Source organism: Rhinopithecus bieti, unplaced genomic scaffold (assembly GCF_001698545.2).
Source record: "Rhinopithecus bieti isolate Rb0 unplaced genomic scaffold, ASM169854v2 scaffold_30973, whole genome shotgun sequence".
Taxonomy (NCBI): Eukaryota; Metazoa; Chordata; class Mammalia; order Primates; family Cercopithecidae; genus Rhinopithecus; species Rhinopithecus bieti.
The window spans coordinates 551,220-567,833 of record NW_016813372.1 but is presented as its reverse complement, the minus strand read 5'-3'; positions in this window follow the sequence as shown (position 1 = coordinate 567,833).

Genomic DNA, 16,614 nt, shown 5'->3' with positions numbered 1-16,614 from the left:
TGTGAACCCGGGAGGCGGAGCTTGCAGTGAGCCGAGATTGCGCCACTGAACTCCAGCCTGGGCGACAAAGCGAGACTCCGTCTCAAACAACAACAACAACAACAACAACTGTGTTTTTGTGTAAAAACCCCACACCACAAAACTAAGGATGAATAATATGATGGCTTATGAATAAAACAATTTCTCATCTAACAAGAAATTCATAGTATAGTAGCCTGGAGCAGTTTTTAGCATTTCTGATGGTATTAGATTTAGAGATCCAGTGTCACATTCTTTTTCTCAGACATCCTTTGTGAAGCCAGTGGCCTTGGCTTCACAAAATACTGACTAACAAGCATCAGGCCAAGTTGCAGGTAAAAATTAGGGAAGGCTAAAGGGCAACAAAAAATAAAAAACCCTTACACCAATGAGCCCACTTACACTTTCAAAGAGTTATAGTGGAAGCATTATCAAACAAGTTTGATATGTCATCCATAGCAATTCTAGCCTTAAAAAACTTGTGAAATGTGGTAGTTTATCTGGGAAATTTGTCATTATATATAAAATATGGAATTTTTAATAATGCAGAGGCAAGTAGTGGATATGTGGTGAGCAATAATCAGCACACATCTCAAAATCTGAGACATACAGAAGGGTAGTGTAAGATTGTATGTTGGCCGGGCACGGTGTCTCATGCCTGTAATCACAGCACTTTAGGAGGCCAAGGAGGGTGGATCACGAAGTCAGGAGTTCAAGAACAGCCTGGCCAATATGTTGAAACTACGTCTCTACTAAAAAAATACAAAAATTAGCCTGTCGTGGTGGCATGCACATGTAGTCCCAGCTGCTCAGGAGGCTGAGGCAGAAGAATCGCTTGAACCCGGGAGGCAGAGATTGCAGTGAGCTGAGATTGCACCACTGCACTCTAGCCTGGGGAACAGAGAGAGACTTCATCTCAAAAAAAAAAAAAAAAAAAAAAATTGTATGTAAAAATTTCATAGATTGTTTAGGATTGTACCAGTTTATGATGTCAAGCTTCATCATAAACACCAAGGAGCCTGCAATATTGCAGCAACCTTAATAGGAAAAGGTCCCAGTCAGGTAGTCTGAGCTCTAACTTTAAAGTATGTTTAAATTGAGGAGCATGAGAAGTTATTTTTTTAATGTGTAAATTTACATTACACAAATATCCCTATTGTTTAAATATCAAGAATAATTACACATTTAGTTATTCAATATAAAAGGATTATTACCAGTAATTCTAATGTCAGTTTTTGTGTATTCATGTATATGGTATTCATGTATATGTGTATTCATATATATAGGTCCTGCAAATTTTATAGACCTGTATGATTTCATGAATTTGCTTACATTTCTTAACAGCACAACAATAATTTTTTTTTTTTTTTTTTTTGAGACGGACTCTCGCTCTATCGCTGGGGCTGGAGTGCAGTGGCCGGATCTCAGCTCACTGCAAGCTCCGCCTCCCGGGTTTACGCCATTCTCCTGCGTCAGCCTCCGGACAGGCACCCGCCACCTCACCCGGCTAGATTTTTTTTTTGTATTTTTTTAGTAGAGACGGGGTTTCACCGTGTTAGCCAGGATGGTCTCGATCTCCTGACCTCGTGATCCGCCCGTCTCGGCCTCCCAAAGTGCTGGGATTACAGGCTTGAGCCACCGCGCCCGGCCGACAACAATAATTTTTAAAGGTAGGATTACAGGTCAAGTGTAGGATTTAACACAAAAACAAGTGTAATCAATAAACATTTAGTAATAGGTATAATAATGTCTGTGCTGTATGTGAAAACTTTTCCCTCATAGTCTCTCTTCTTCTATAAAATCTCACTTGCTCTCAGAATAAAACTATCAGCATTGTTATCTTGATTTCATAAAAGTTTTATTATTAGCAACCAGCAAATAACCTCAGTAAATTCAAGGCCTTACTAGAGATATTTTTATAAAGTAATAATTTTAAAGAGTATTTTAATAGCAATTTCAAGTAGTAATTCACAAAGAGAGACAGTAAGGAAAGAAGAAAGAAAGGGAGAAAGACAGGCAAGCAGGCTGGAGGGGTTGAATAGAGGGAGGAAGAAAAGGAAGAAGACAAGAAGATAGATTCATTAATATTCCTTTTGCAAAATATTTTTGAGCTCTAATATTAGCCAAGTGCATATCTATGTAATGTGGTTCTGGCTGTAAGAATTATTTTTAAGTATTAGAATTAATGAAGTTAACATTCAAATGAATTGAGAAAATGAGCAAATAAGCCAATAAATGCATGAGATATCAGAAGTTGATATTACAATAAGGAAACAACTCAGGGTAAGGAAACAGTGATAGAATTCTTCTTTCTTTTTTTTATTTTTCAAAGGGAGCATGTGATACATTTTCTGACAATCTGAAAATTAGTGTAGAAGAGAAAATAGTGCTGGAGTAAAACAGTAGGTATTTGGGGAAAGAGCAGCTGCAAAGTCTCTGTGATGATAATATATTCCCAGAGCGGCACAGCTGGAGGGTTGGTGGAGCTAATGGAAGAAGACAGAAGGGTAGGGAGAAGGAGTAAGAAGGAAGGCCAGAGGATGGAGCAGAGTTCACACAGGCCACAGTCACATCTCTGGATTTCAGTCTGGGTCAAATATGGAGTAAATCATGGTATTTGAGCTGTCATGACCCATCTCTCTTTCTGATAGCTTTGTGGAGAAGAAAGTGAAGAGGAGAATTCTATGTTTATATATATTTTTTACCATTTTTCTGTGTGCTATACATCACCATTTTAAATTTTTTGCTTATGTCTACATCTTGTATCTATTAACAAGTAATAAATATTAAAACAGTTTATACACATATGTGTACAAATGCATACACATCCACATTGATATTAACGATTTCTTCTTGACTATTTTCGGGATTTACAAGTTTTAAAAAATACTTATTATTTTTATTCACAAATGTTTCCCTCTAGTTTGTCTTATATTTTGTCATTACATGCTAATTCAATTTTGGATAGATAATTTAAGATTGTATGTTGAGTATATTTCTCTTTTTAAAATAAATCAATTTTAGAGGCATATTAAACTACACAGATATATCATTAATGATAATACACTATAACGTATAAATTTTGGTGTCTAAGTTACAAGCTTTCTTTTATTCTATATATTTTCTTGTACAGTTTTATTTTCTATTTCTATAGTATATATTTTATTACTTTTCAGTCTACATAATTAGCATGCTTTGCACCTTTGCTTACTTTTAAAAGACACTTAATTATCATTAAGCGATAGTCATTAATGCTTCCCAGATTAATTATGTAGTCCTGCTGACTTTTCTGCTTCCAAACAGATAGCTCTTTCTAGTATATTTTTGTTTGGAAGGTCCATACGATAAGTTCTATTCAATAAGATGCAAGCAGAAATTTGACATTGTTGCCAGGTGAATGCTGGTATTATGTTATCCAGAAGTCTCTATTTCCTTCTGTCATGGCAACCAGCAATGTTTATGATAGTTCCTATGATACTGATGTGGAACTGTGAAGGTCTACAATGAATATTTCCCCATTTCCTCAATCAGCCCTACAGGGTCATAACTATGAGTTGTAAATTATCCATTGTTGTTTTAAACCATCAAATATTTGAGTATGTAGCATCATCAATTTCCTTCTGAATAATAAAAAAATTGCTACCTAGAATCAGGATGCATCTATCAGAAAAATCATAAAATATGAGTCACTTTCAGATGAGAAACTTGTTGGAAAAAAGAAAATTATTATAAGAGGACACATAATTTCCACTATAAGGAAGGAAAATAGGTAGTACTCAGATAAGTTATTAAAAAACTGAATTTTACTATTATGGGTTGGCTCCAATTGTCTGTGTTTGAAAAGGTATTATAAGAAAAATAAGATTGTAAAATGGTTGGCTAATTTGAAATTAGAAATGGAAAGAAATAGAAGCACTTCACCAATTTAGTAATTTGTATGGCATGAATAAATTATTGCTTCTCAATCCCAAACAGTCACCCAATTAGCAAAGTCTTTCATCAACAAGGCAGATTAAAACTCAGCTTGCAGCTAAGATAAAATTGTGGGGTATGGCTGTCACATCCATAACTAGAAACCAAGAAAAGAGATTAAATCATTACCAAGTAAAGCCCTTTCATTGAACTGAAGACTCAAAGCAAATTTGCTATGTGTTTTGTGATTCCACAGAAGCTAGAGCTTAGGCTTAAATTACTTCCCTTTAAGGACAGACAAGAGGGGGAGAAAATGGTGGGAGAGAGAGAGACAGACACAGACAGAAAGAGAGAGAAACAGAGAGAGAGAGAGAGAGAGAGAGTCAACCTTGGAGGCTATTAGCAAACAAACAAACAAACAAAAAAAAACCACAAGAGAGAAAGAAACCTAAGAACATGGCTACAAAAAACAAAAACAAACAAACATTAATAACAAATCCTGAAAATATGACATCAGGGTTCGATTCTGGAGAGGGAGCCTGAGAAACGGCTACCACATCTAAGGAAGGCAGCAGGTGTGCAAATTATTGATAATTATTCTTATTGATAAGAATAAAATAGAAAAGAAAAACACCGTTCTTTGCTTTTGACGTAATTTCATTGCAAAATAATCACCAACTTAGAACACAATGTGTCTGTCCCATTCAGACTTAAAATGACCCTTGGGACAAAAAAGAGGCTGAGGAAAGTGCTCAGCTACCAAAAGCCATTATTTCCTAGTAGTCAGTTCAGAAGGCACAAGGAACTTTAATAAAGAATAACTTTTTAGAAGGTCGAGAGATAAGAACTAGAGGTTACAGACTGCAGTGGATTTGAGTACTGACTTATAGAGATTGAGACTCCTAGAATAGAAGGTTCCATTCCTGACCTCGAGGCATAAGGACATGAAAATTTTTATCTTTGGATATAGTAGAACTTCAATAGAAGTCAGATACCTTCTGTATCTCTTCCCAACTTTTTTTTTCCATTTTATCAATACATTTTTTCATGAATCAATTATATTTAAAGAACAGTTTAGGTTAACAGACTTATTAAGCAAAAATATAGTTTTCATATACCTCCTTCCATATACACAGTTTCACCTGTTATTAACATCTTGCATTTGTATGCTAGATTTGTTGCAATTAATAAACCAATATTGTTTTTAACTAAAGTCTATTATTATTAAGTAAAATCCATAGAATAGTGTTCACTCTCTGCATTGTACAGTTCAATGAGTTTTGACAAATGCATGATACCATGCATCCATCATTACAATATCTTAAAGAGAAGTTTTCCTCCCTAAAAATCTTGTGTGCTCTACTTACCTCAAACTTACTCACTTCACACTTTTGGAAACCACTCATCTTTCTACTGTCTCTATAATTTTGTCTTTTCCGGAATATACGTTTAGAATCAGAAAGTATGTGAGTTTTAAAAAATACCATCTTTTTTTCTATTGGCCACTCTTAATTGGATGGGTGAAGGACAGATAATTCCTCATAGCTCATGCGTTCTCAGATCTTTAGAAGCTACATTTGGCACATGTTTTAGCCGAAGATTTGAGGACTTTGTACTTGATGCCATGATTGACAATCTTGCCATTTGGTGACCTGGAGGGCATCATGTCTTCTTTCGGTCTAATGACATATGAGTATAAGTCACTTGCATAACTTCTTGCTGTAACTTTTAAGTGTTTGTGTATAAATCACCACGCATGACTGCTTTCTGACAAGATGACTTCTAATGCTTGGCAATTTATTTCCCTGTTGACCTGGATCACTGTACTCATACTGAGTAGAAACATCAACAACTGACTTGCAATTACAAGTAATGAGGGGAGGATGGAGCCAAACTTGTTTCAATGAGGTTTTAATTTTTGATACTCACCTTAGTTTAACCCAGTCTTTTTACTAATATACTCATATATTTGAATGGTAGTTTGCCTAGGTAACAAAATTATAACCATATCAATGTTAGAGACAGTGTGTTCTTTCACTTGTTAAAGTGAAATTTTCTGCCATTATAAAGACAGCACTCATAGGTTACAGATTATGAAACAATTTAAGCTTTACTTTCTTCATGTAAAAATCAGAAATTTACATAAGTATATTTTAAGGTGTCACAGTTTTTTCACCATTCTTATTTAGAAAATGTCAAATTCAATCATGATATATTTTTTCTTTCACAATTAAAAGAATAATGTATTTTAGTTTCCGCTCTATTTTAAAAAAAATTCTGTTATTTGACGCTTACCTTTTCAGGATATGTCTTTCATATTAAGAGTTTCTTATGTTTGTTTCTCTCAAAAATTCTGTTTTAGTGTTTGTTGCATTGATATGGTTTTATATTTCTGAGGCTGTTCCAATTTCACTTTCAAAGTTTTATTTTTTTCTAAAGCCTACATGGAACAGCCTCAGAAATATACTATTCATTTTATTCTAGTTAACTACTTATTTTATTTTGTTTGCAATTCTTTAATCCTTTGATTTCTTCCTACTATTTAAAAATCTCTCCAAGAATCCAAATTTCACGTTTCAAAAATTTTCTTACGTTTACTGCAGACTTAGTCACACTCTCCGTCTCTTAGTACCAGTTGTTTAACTTGTTCATGTTATTAATGTTCCAATATATTTTTCTTTTTAAAATTCCTTTTTCAAGCTAGGTGCTGTGTCTCACGCCTGTAATCCCAGCACTTTGGGAGGCTGAGGCGGGCAGATCAGGAGGTCAGGAGATCGAGACTTTCCTGGCTAACACGGTGAAACCCCGTCTCTACTAAAAATAAAAAGTTAGCCGGACGTGGTGGCGAGAGCCTGTAGTCCCAGCTACTCAGGAGGTTGAGGCAGGACAATGGCTTGAACCCAGGTGGCAGAGGTTGCAGTGAGCTGAGATGGGGCCACTGCACTCCAGCCTGGGCAACAGAATGAGAGTCTCAAAAAAAAAAAAAATTCCTTTCTGAGTTTTTTAAAATTAAAAAGTGGCTGATCTTGTTTAGTTTTATCTTCTTACTATAAATCAAATTTTATAGCAAATAGAATAAATGACTGTCATAGATTTCTTAACTAAATGTGCACATTTTTGTGTGTATAAATAATTTTCTTAAAGCAGGGTTTAAATTACAGGGCAAACAATTTTGCCAGATTGGCTTTTATCTAAATAAAATGAACCATTAGGAGGTAGGTAATACACAAACCTTTAAGTATAAACCTGAAAGTTTAAGAGCATTTTCAATTATTTTAAATTTCTGGTTGAAACATCCATTACTTTCAGGATTTAAAAAATATGTCTCTTTGTACTGTATTCCACAGTTACTCTTACTATGAATTCTGCCTAATTTTAATCTTTTATTAAATTCTTATTTTCCTGGGTACATCATTATTTTGCTTAGAGAATGTTTAATCATTAATTTTAACTCAAAGAACCTAACAAGATCTTTAATTAACATATTGAGCAAGGTCACTATGTATAGCCCAAATGAATGGAAGCTTTTGCTTTAAATAATTACTTCAAGGACTGGCCTGTTTCTCAACTACATTTCCTGTAATTATTGATTCTTTGCAGTAAGGCATTCTGGGGTCTCATGGTGAAGAATGATCCTACCTTTGTAACAGCTCTGTGATTTGCCAGTCCCCGGTTATTACATATTCTATTACGATTGCTGTATTCTGCACTTCACAGAGTTTCAAAATTTTATACAATTTTTATTTATTTATGTTTGAGACAGAGTCTTGCTCAGTCCCCCAGGCTGGAGTGTAAAGGCGCAATCATGGCTCATCCAATTATTTTTTGAAGTGTTGCCCTTTTCTGTTTTTCAGAGCTCTTCTGGATTTCTCCTATTTGTTTCTCACCATTTCTATTATTTTTATTGAGGAAAAGCAATGTAAGTGCTCACCAACTGGCTCTATTCTACTATAGAATTTTAATGACGTTGGATATCGATGCTAACAATATTGAAATGAATTGAAAGACCCTTTAGTGTAATTGGGCTCTATTTTCCTCCACCTACCCCCCAGGATAACTCACCTTCAGCTAGCTATCTTTAGAATCTTAAAATCAAAGCTATGTGCAAGGACCTAGTGTTAGAAGCTCCCCATAATATGATAATCAAAGCACGAAAGTTCAATTTCAAGAGACAGGACTTAAGTCTTATTAATTTAATGGAGGTTTAAGGTGCGGTGTTTCATGCTTCCTCAGAGAAATCAGAATTACAATTAAAATGTATCATTTTTCCATCTATTTGCATTTCTGGAGGATCTTAAACACCTAGTAGAGACCATATACACTAAATCCAGATGTATAAGCTCCTGAAAACTCTAAAAGTATGAAAGATCCCCTTTTTTCCTGCATTCATGCCACTCCCCATGTGAGTGCTCTATTTCCTCCATTGTTCCCATTACCCTTGATAAAACCCTATATGTGCATGAACATTATGTTTGGCCAGTCTCTATTAACTGTCAATAACTGGGTGAATAGGACAAGACCTGTACTGACAAATTTTTTCAGAAGGACTTTATGTGTGGAGGTCTAGTTCCCCAGAAAACTTCAACTAAAAAAAATATGCAGACAACTATAGAAATGGTAGATATCACCATAAAGATGAAAGGCACATACATATATGTTCACCAGGGCAATCATTATAATGAAACCTCAGAATTAAATGGACAGGGAAAATAATAAGCTGAAGTTAGAGTAGTGGTGATAGGAACAAAGAAAGAACCAGCAAATCAAGGAATGACCCCAGATGGTTATTCTTGAAAGTCAAGATTATAGGTCAGAGAGTTAGTACTAAGGTTGAAACAAAATTGGAATACAAAAGCCTAGTTTTATTAACTATCTGGACTATGAGTAAATTACTAAATGTCTCTGAATTTGTTTAAACTACAATTACAAATATGTCTAATTCAATGTCCTTTGACAAAAATCAATAAAGATTAAGAACAAGGCCGGGCGCCGTGGCTCAAGCCTGTAATCCCAGCACTTTGGGAGGCCGAGACGGGCGGATCACGAGGTCAGGCGATCGAGACCATCCTGACTAACACGGTGAAACCCCGTCTCTACTAAAAAATACAAAAAACTAGCCGGGCGTGGTGGCGGGCGCCTTGGGAGGCTGAGGCAGGAGAATGGCGTAAACCCGGGAGGCGGAGCTTGCAGTGAGCTGAGATCTGGCCACTGCACTCCAGCCTGGACGACAGAGGGAGACTCCATTTCAAAAAAAAAAAAAAGATTAAGAACAAGTATGTCTTGGGTACTATGAAGGTATGAAGGTAAAACTGTTGTGAAATCCCTTGCAAAAAAAATTGTTGCATAAGAGATATGACCAACTGTTTGGATTATTTCAGTATAACTAAATCAGAACTTTTGGAAACCTTGTAATTCCAAAAAGATACTTCTATGCATCCAAGTTGTTTTCCACCATTGACACTTTTAAATATAAAATCTTTACTGACAGCTAGATTTTTATGTGATCTCTAGTTTCTTAGGGTTAATAAAACATCTTTACTATGTCATTCAAAACAATTGCATCCACCATGCAGAATAAACTCTAAATCAAATGGCAGGACCTGCTAGCCTTATCAAAAATCTGATAACTTTGACTGACATTAGTAGCAGTCACCATTTAACTAGGTCAGGTTCTAAAAGAAAAATAAAGTGTAAACAAAAATTGTTCAATTTTTTATGTCAATTAAAATATTAAGTTTGATTGACAGAGGCAGCAAATTCAGAGTAATGCGATAAATGGAATTGTCTAACATGACCCAGAGCGCTCACTGTAAGTTGCCTGGAAAATAAGCCATCAGTAGTAAGGGAATGCCGCCTCCTCCCAGCAGGAACTGCACCTAAGATAATCTTGCATAGGATTTTTGGTTAACCCCCTTTATTTATGCCACTCACCCTCAGTGGAGCTCTCAGATCACAATGTTGCTCCCAGTCTCCAGGGACAGATCAGTTGATGTTTTCAGACAACTTTTAAACAATTGGCACCTTATAGTTAGAGTGCTGCGTGTCCGGCATTAGTTTTTACACCTCTTAGCAAAATTGTTTCCTAGTTTGAGCCATAAACAATATGGAATGCATGGGACAATATGGGTGGGAAGTGGTCCCATCACTCGAATCAACATCCAAACCTTAAGTCTACCTCTCCTCTGGCTCCAAGATATGGAATGATAAGAAAAGAGGAAGACTTTTGTCCTGACTCCTTTCTTTAGTGACCATCAATTTGTGAGTTTTCTTTCCTCAGTAAAGCCCCTTCATTAACCAATGACATGTCTCAGTTGAAGTCTGTCCCAAACCTTAGTGCATGGCATGTGAAGACTCATAGGGATAATAACAACACTCAACGCACACACACAGACACACACACACACAAACACACAATTTAGGTGATTATATTTTGATGCATGCATGAGTACTTTGGGATATTTTCTTGAACTCAACATAATAGTAGATAAAAATTTTGAATTTTCCTTTTTGCCATGACATGTGCAGAAAAGAAAGGAGACAGATATATGAACCAATAAATTATGAAAATTCTTTACCTTCTCCACAGAAACACATAAATGAAAAAGTAGAAGCTTGTTATTTGGACCTTTTCAAATATCCACGATTCAGACTTTGAAGATTAAAATAACACATCAGTATCTTTATATCAATCCGTATACTCACCTACTATATATATATACGTTTATAGTAAATAAATACTATATAAATAGCAAATGCATATGCACACATATGTACATATACACACATATATACACAAATATAAAGGTTTATGTATAATCTTTCAAAGTGACATATGTATTTTAAATATTTTGAATTTATATATATAAACTTATATGAAATATATTTCTGCTAGTTTCATATTATATTACATTTCAATATTAATATTGTTAATTTATTTATTTTAGCAATTGTCTATAGTATAAGGTTATGCTATCACAGTTGTATTGAATAATATTTCATTCAAATTAAGCTGATTTTAGATCTATTTATTACTTTTCTCCAAACAGAATTTTCACGACAAAACTGTGGCTATTCCTCATATGATTTCTGAACTAATTTGAACATTCTTTAATATAAATACTAATAAGTGGATAAAATATATTTAAAAAAGCGTCAAAAAAGAGAGTATTAGTCAAAGAGTACAAGGTTTCAGTTAGACTGGAAGAAAAGGTTTTCATGATTTATTCCTCTGCATGTTGAATACAGTTAGTAATAATGTATTATGTATTTTTAAATTACTAAAATGATGTATTTCTAAGGTTCTCACCACAAAAAATAAGTTGCTGAGGTGATACATATGTCATTAGCTTGACTGAATCTTTCTACAATGTGTACATAGATCGAAACACCACATTTTACCCTGTAAATATACACATGATTATTTGTCAATTAAAAATAAATAAGTAAGCAAATAATTAAATAAGAGATTTGTGTTAATAACAATATTTATTCTTGTTGAATCTGGGCTTAAAATTTTGACTTAAAGACATTCAAATATAGATTTTAAACATCTGAGGTTTACATATTATAGTAAACTAAACAAATTACTGACAAAAAAATCCTGGGTTATATTCCTGACAATATAGGAAACTTAAAATTATTTTCTTAATTTACTTATGATTGAAACATGCAGTAAACTTTTAGATATGCTGAATGCAAGATTTTCAACAGTGTACTATTTCTCAGAAACACACATTCTGTAAGTGAAATTGATATCTTATTGAGTCTGGGGTTTTATTACATGGCTTCTTCATGAGTCTCCATGCCTTATAATAAGGGTTTATTAATTCATATGAGTAAGAATTCAAGAATTCATATTACATGTTTATTTCTAAGTACATGTTTCTAGCAAATCCTCTTAAATGAAGCGTTTGAAGTTGGAAAGTTGAAGTGTTGCTTAAATAACTTAGTTAAAATAAGTACACTTACATCTTTAATAGAATTTGGCAATCCAAGTGTTTACTTTGTATTATGTTAAATATAAACTGAAACCCAGAAAGTTTATGTGATTTGTTGTGATGTTAGACACAAAACTTAAATCCAGAGTTTTCACTTCTCAGAGTTCTTGTGTGTGTGTTTCAATAAAACTTTATTTACAAAACAGGTTGGGGGGCTTTAAAATGTTAGTAAAGTGATATTTCAAAATGTAAATGCCCTCAGTAATACAGTAAACCAGACTACATGTATAAATTGTGTCTTATGTTGTCTTTTGATAGGTTTTGAAAATAAATATTTTTGTACATTATCTGGATTATTATGCAAACTGTGGGAAAAAGCTCCTCTTCTACATTCAAGTCAAAGCTTAAGTTTCATAAATTCTTGGCCGACAAAAGTAACAACGGGTATATTCTCAGTTAGAAAGCGAGATAACTTGTCTTATTTCAAGACAGAAAAGCATTCATGACAATATCCCATATCCATGCTTTTCACACAGGTGAGGAATTGTCAAGTCTACGGATATTCTACCACTCTAATATAAATAATCAAAGCTCAAATCTTTCATGTCAAAGATATTGTTCATTCGTTTGGTTGGGTATTTTTAAAATTCTATATTTTACTTGGTAGGTATACTGGACCAAATGGTGATGTCAGTGAAAATGGTGAAGTAAGAAGTTCTAGCATTCTGTGATCAATAAAATCAACGTGAAAACTAGCAAAATTGTCAGAAACAGTGTTTTCAGAGCTATTAAAATTAATCAAAGATTTTTTAATAATAGACGGAGAATTTCCCCTAGAGAAATTGCAGAATCTTAGTAAGAACTGTGAGATTTGTGGTATTTTGGCTTGCCCTAATTTCATTCCACTTACTCTGTTTCTGTAGGAGGCTTGAACAACCAACGACCTGCAAACATGGTGAAAATCCTTATCCTGGCAACCATGGGAGGTGGCAAAACAATCACATACAGTAGGACTGCTATTATTTTGCTTGTCTGTTGGGTCCCTGGAAGATCTCATTTGCAAAACTGTCATTATTTGCTTTGATTTGGAAGAAATCCAGTGCAAAAAGCCGTTTTTCCAGGGGCATTTGTAAAAAAGAAAGTGTATGTGATGTGTGTGTGTGTGTATAGATAGATAGATAGATAGATAGATAGATAGATAGATAGATAGATACATACATACATACATACATACATACATACATACATAGAGAGAGGCAATTGTTTAACTTTGCAGCTTGCTGATGATGTAGACAACAGTTGGAGCAAACAGTAGACTAACTAAAAGGCTAGAAAGTAAAATCTGGAGGATGAGATGTCTATATAAACTTTGAAAAACTCTGATGTATTCCTGGGAATCTATATGGCCACATGCATGCACAGGACTGAGTACATGCCCAAGGCTCTCTGTCCATGCTTATAACAGACCTAGGAAAACAGTAAGCTCTCACCTCTGGCTTACCTTGAGCCTTCATATAAGCAGGAAATGAGGGCTAAGGCAGAATTGTCAAACATTTAATCAAGTGTTGAAGACAAGCTTGAAGACACACACAAAGCACCTCAGCAAAGTTTAGGAGAATATTTGTTCCACACATTTAACCAAATTTCTGTCCAATAATTTACAATCCACTAAGCTACTAAGCATAGATATAAGTGATCGCATGTAAAAAATAACATAGTCTTTGCAGAATTATTCAGTAATCAAAAAAAAAAAGCAAAACCAAAACCAAAAAAAAAAAAAAACCACCACCAACAACAACAACATTGTTAATGGCATATGAAGAAGACCTAAATAGGCCGGGCACGGTGGTTCATGCCTGTAATTCTGGCACTTTGAGAGGCCAAGGCAAGAGGATTTCTTGAGGCCAGGAGTTTTAAACAATCCTGTACAACATAGTGAGACCCAGTCTTTATAAAAAAAAAAAAAATTAAAAAGATAATTAGTCGGGGCTGGTGGCATGTACTTGTAGTCCTAATCATGAGGGGGTTGGGGGAGGAGGATCACTGGAGCTCAGAAGTTTGAGGCTATAGTGAGTTGAAGAAGCACCACTGCACTCAAGCCTGAGTGACAGAGTAAGACCCTGTCTCTAGCAAACAAACAAATAAAAGACCTAAATCAACGGAAAGGATTACAATTTTCTGAATTAGAAGTCTTAATATTTTAAGATGGTTAAACTTCTTTGATCTATATATTTGTTGCAATTCTATTAACATTCCCGATTTTTTTATCGGAATTGAGAAGCAGATTTTTAAATTTATATGGAGATGCAAAGGACCTAAGCAGCCAACACAATTTTATTTTTTTAGAATAGAGTTGGAGAACTCATATTTCCTGATTTCAAAATTTACTACAGACCTACAGCAACCAATATAGTGTAGTACTGGTAGAACGATAAACAAATAAATCAATTGAATAGAAATAAGAGTCCAGAATATTCTCTAAATATTTATTGAAAATTAATTTTTGACAGGATGTCAAAACAATTCAATAGAGGAAGAATAGTTATTTAAAATGGTTTGGTACAACTGAATGTCCCCATATAAAAAATTAAAACTGGACTTTTATTTCACACCATATATGGAAATTAGTTTTAAAAAGGCCAGCGACCTAAATATGTGCTAGAACCAGAAAGTCTTAGAAGAATACATAAAGAACAATCTTTACGATCTTGGATATAACAATAGATGCTCACATATGATACATAAAGTAAAATTCACAATAAAAAACAGAAAAACTGAATTTCATCTTACGGTGTTTTGAGATTGTGATGTCTTCATTTAATTCCAATAAGTAAGAGTGGGATTACTAGGTTATATAGTAAATATATGATGAAGCACATTTTTGTATTGTAAGTACACGACTATGCATTAGGTATATAATTATATGTAAATTCATTTGTTTTCTTAAGTGATTTTACAATTTTGTGTGTCCACCAGTATTATATAAAAATCCCACATGCTCTGAATCCAGACCAGTACTGTGTATTTTTACTTCTTAGCTGTCGTTTTGCTTCTACTATGTACAGTGTGAGGACATGATTTTAATTTTATTTTGTTTTATAACATGCTCTTATGGTAACATTGGTTACTTTTCAATATTGAAATCTGAGATAAACCACAATTGATCACACTGTAAGTTTGTTAATATGTATTTCTGAATTTGATTTAAAAATATTTTGTTAATAATTATTTTGTGACTGTATTCAAGAAAGGTATTGCTCTATAGTTTAAAAATATATAGACAGGTATTACCTTTATCTGGTTTTGGTATCATGATAATACTGGATTTTTAAAAATGAGATGGAAATACTTTGCTTTTCTTTTACTTTTGGAAGAGTTTATATAAACTGGTATGATTTGTTGCTACATGATTGGTATATATTGCTAGTGAAGTCATTTGTACCCGGGATTTTTATCATTTTATTTTATTTTATTTTATTTTATTTTATTTTTTGAGACGGAGTCTCGCTCTGTCGCCAGGCTGGAGTGTAGTGGCCGGATCTCAGCTCACTGCAAGCTCCGCCTCCCGGGTTCACGCCATTCTCCTGCCTCAGCCTCCCGAGTAGCTGGGACTACAGGCGCCCACCACCGCGCCCGGCTAGTTTTATTGTATTTTTTAGTAGAGACGGGGTTTCACCATGTAAGCCAGGATGGTCTCGATCTCCTGACCTCGTGATCCGCCCGTCTCGGCCTCCCAAAGTGCTGGGATTACAGGCGTGAGCCACCGCGCCCGGCCTTTTATCATTTTAGAATATTATACTTTTCTGCTCTAATAAAAACATGTATGTAACAAATATCTCTTTAAGCATTGCTTTATCTGTATCCCCAAACTATTATATCATATTTTCATTTTCATTTAATTCCAAATACTTTTTATTTTATTTCTCTCAAGGTTCTCTCTGGGGCTTTTGATATATTTAGAGATATACTGATTAATATCTAATTAATAATTTTACAACTATATTATATGATTGATTTTCAATTCAGTCATGATCCAAAAACGTAGTTTGTAGATTTCTATTATAATGAATTATTTGAGATTTTATATACCAGAATATAAATTATATTGATAAGTATTCCACACACACTTGAAAAGGAGTTATATTCTGGTATTTACTAGGGCATGCTGCCTATATCAGTAAGGACAAGTTTTAACAGTGTTTTCAAACACTTTTACCAATTCTCAGTCTATATATTGCAGCAATTACTGACAGAGGCTTATTTAATTTTCCAAATATAAATGTGGATATTGGTATTTCACATTTTGCTCTTATTAGTTTTTATCTTATACTATTTTAAGATTGTGATGTCTTTTCTTTTTGGTGATATTTTATGTACCAAATTCTACTTTGATATTAATATAGTCAAGTAATTTTTCTACAAATTTGTCTTTGAATGGCATAGGTATTTTAATTCTTTTGCTTTAAACCTATCACATTTTATATAAAAATAGTTTTATGGGTAAAATTTAAAGTTATACAAAGTGACTAAGTTCTGGAGATGTGTTGTATAACATAGTTCCTATAGTTAATAATGTATACTTAAAATTCTTTAAAAAGAATGGGTCTCATCTTAAATGTTCTTACCACAAACAAAGAAAACAAAATAGAAAATACAGTTGCGCAGGGAGGCCAGTCTTTTTGTTCTAGTCAGGTCTTTTACTGATTAGAAGAGGTTCTGCCCCATGAAAGGCAGTCTGCTTATTCAA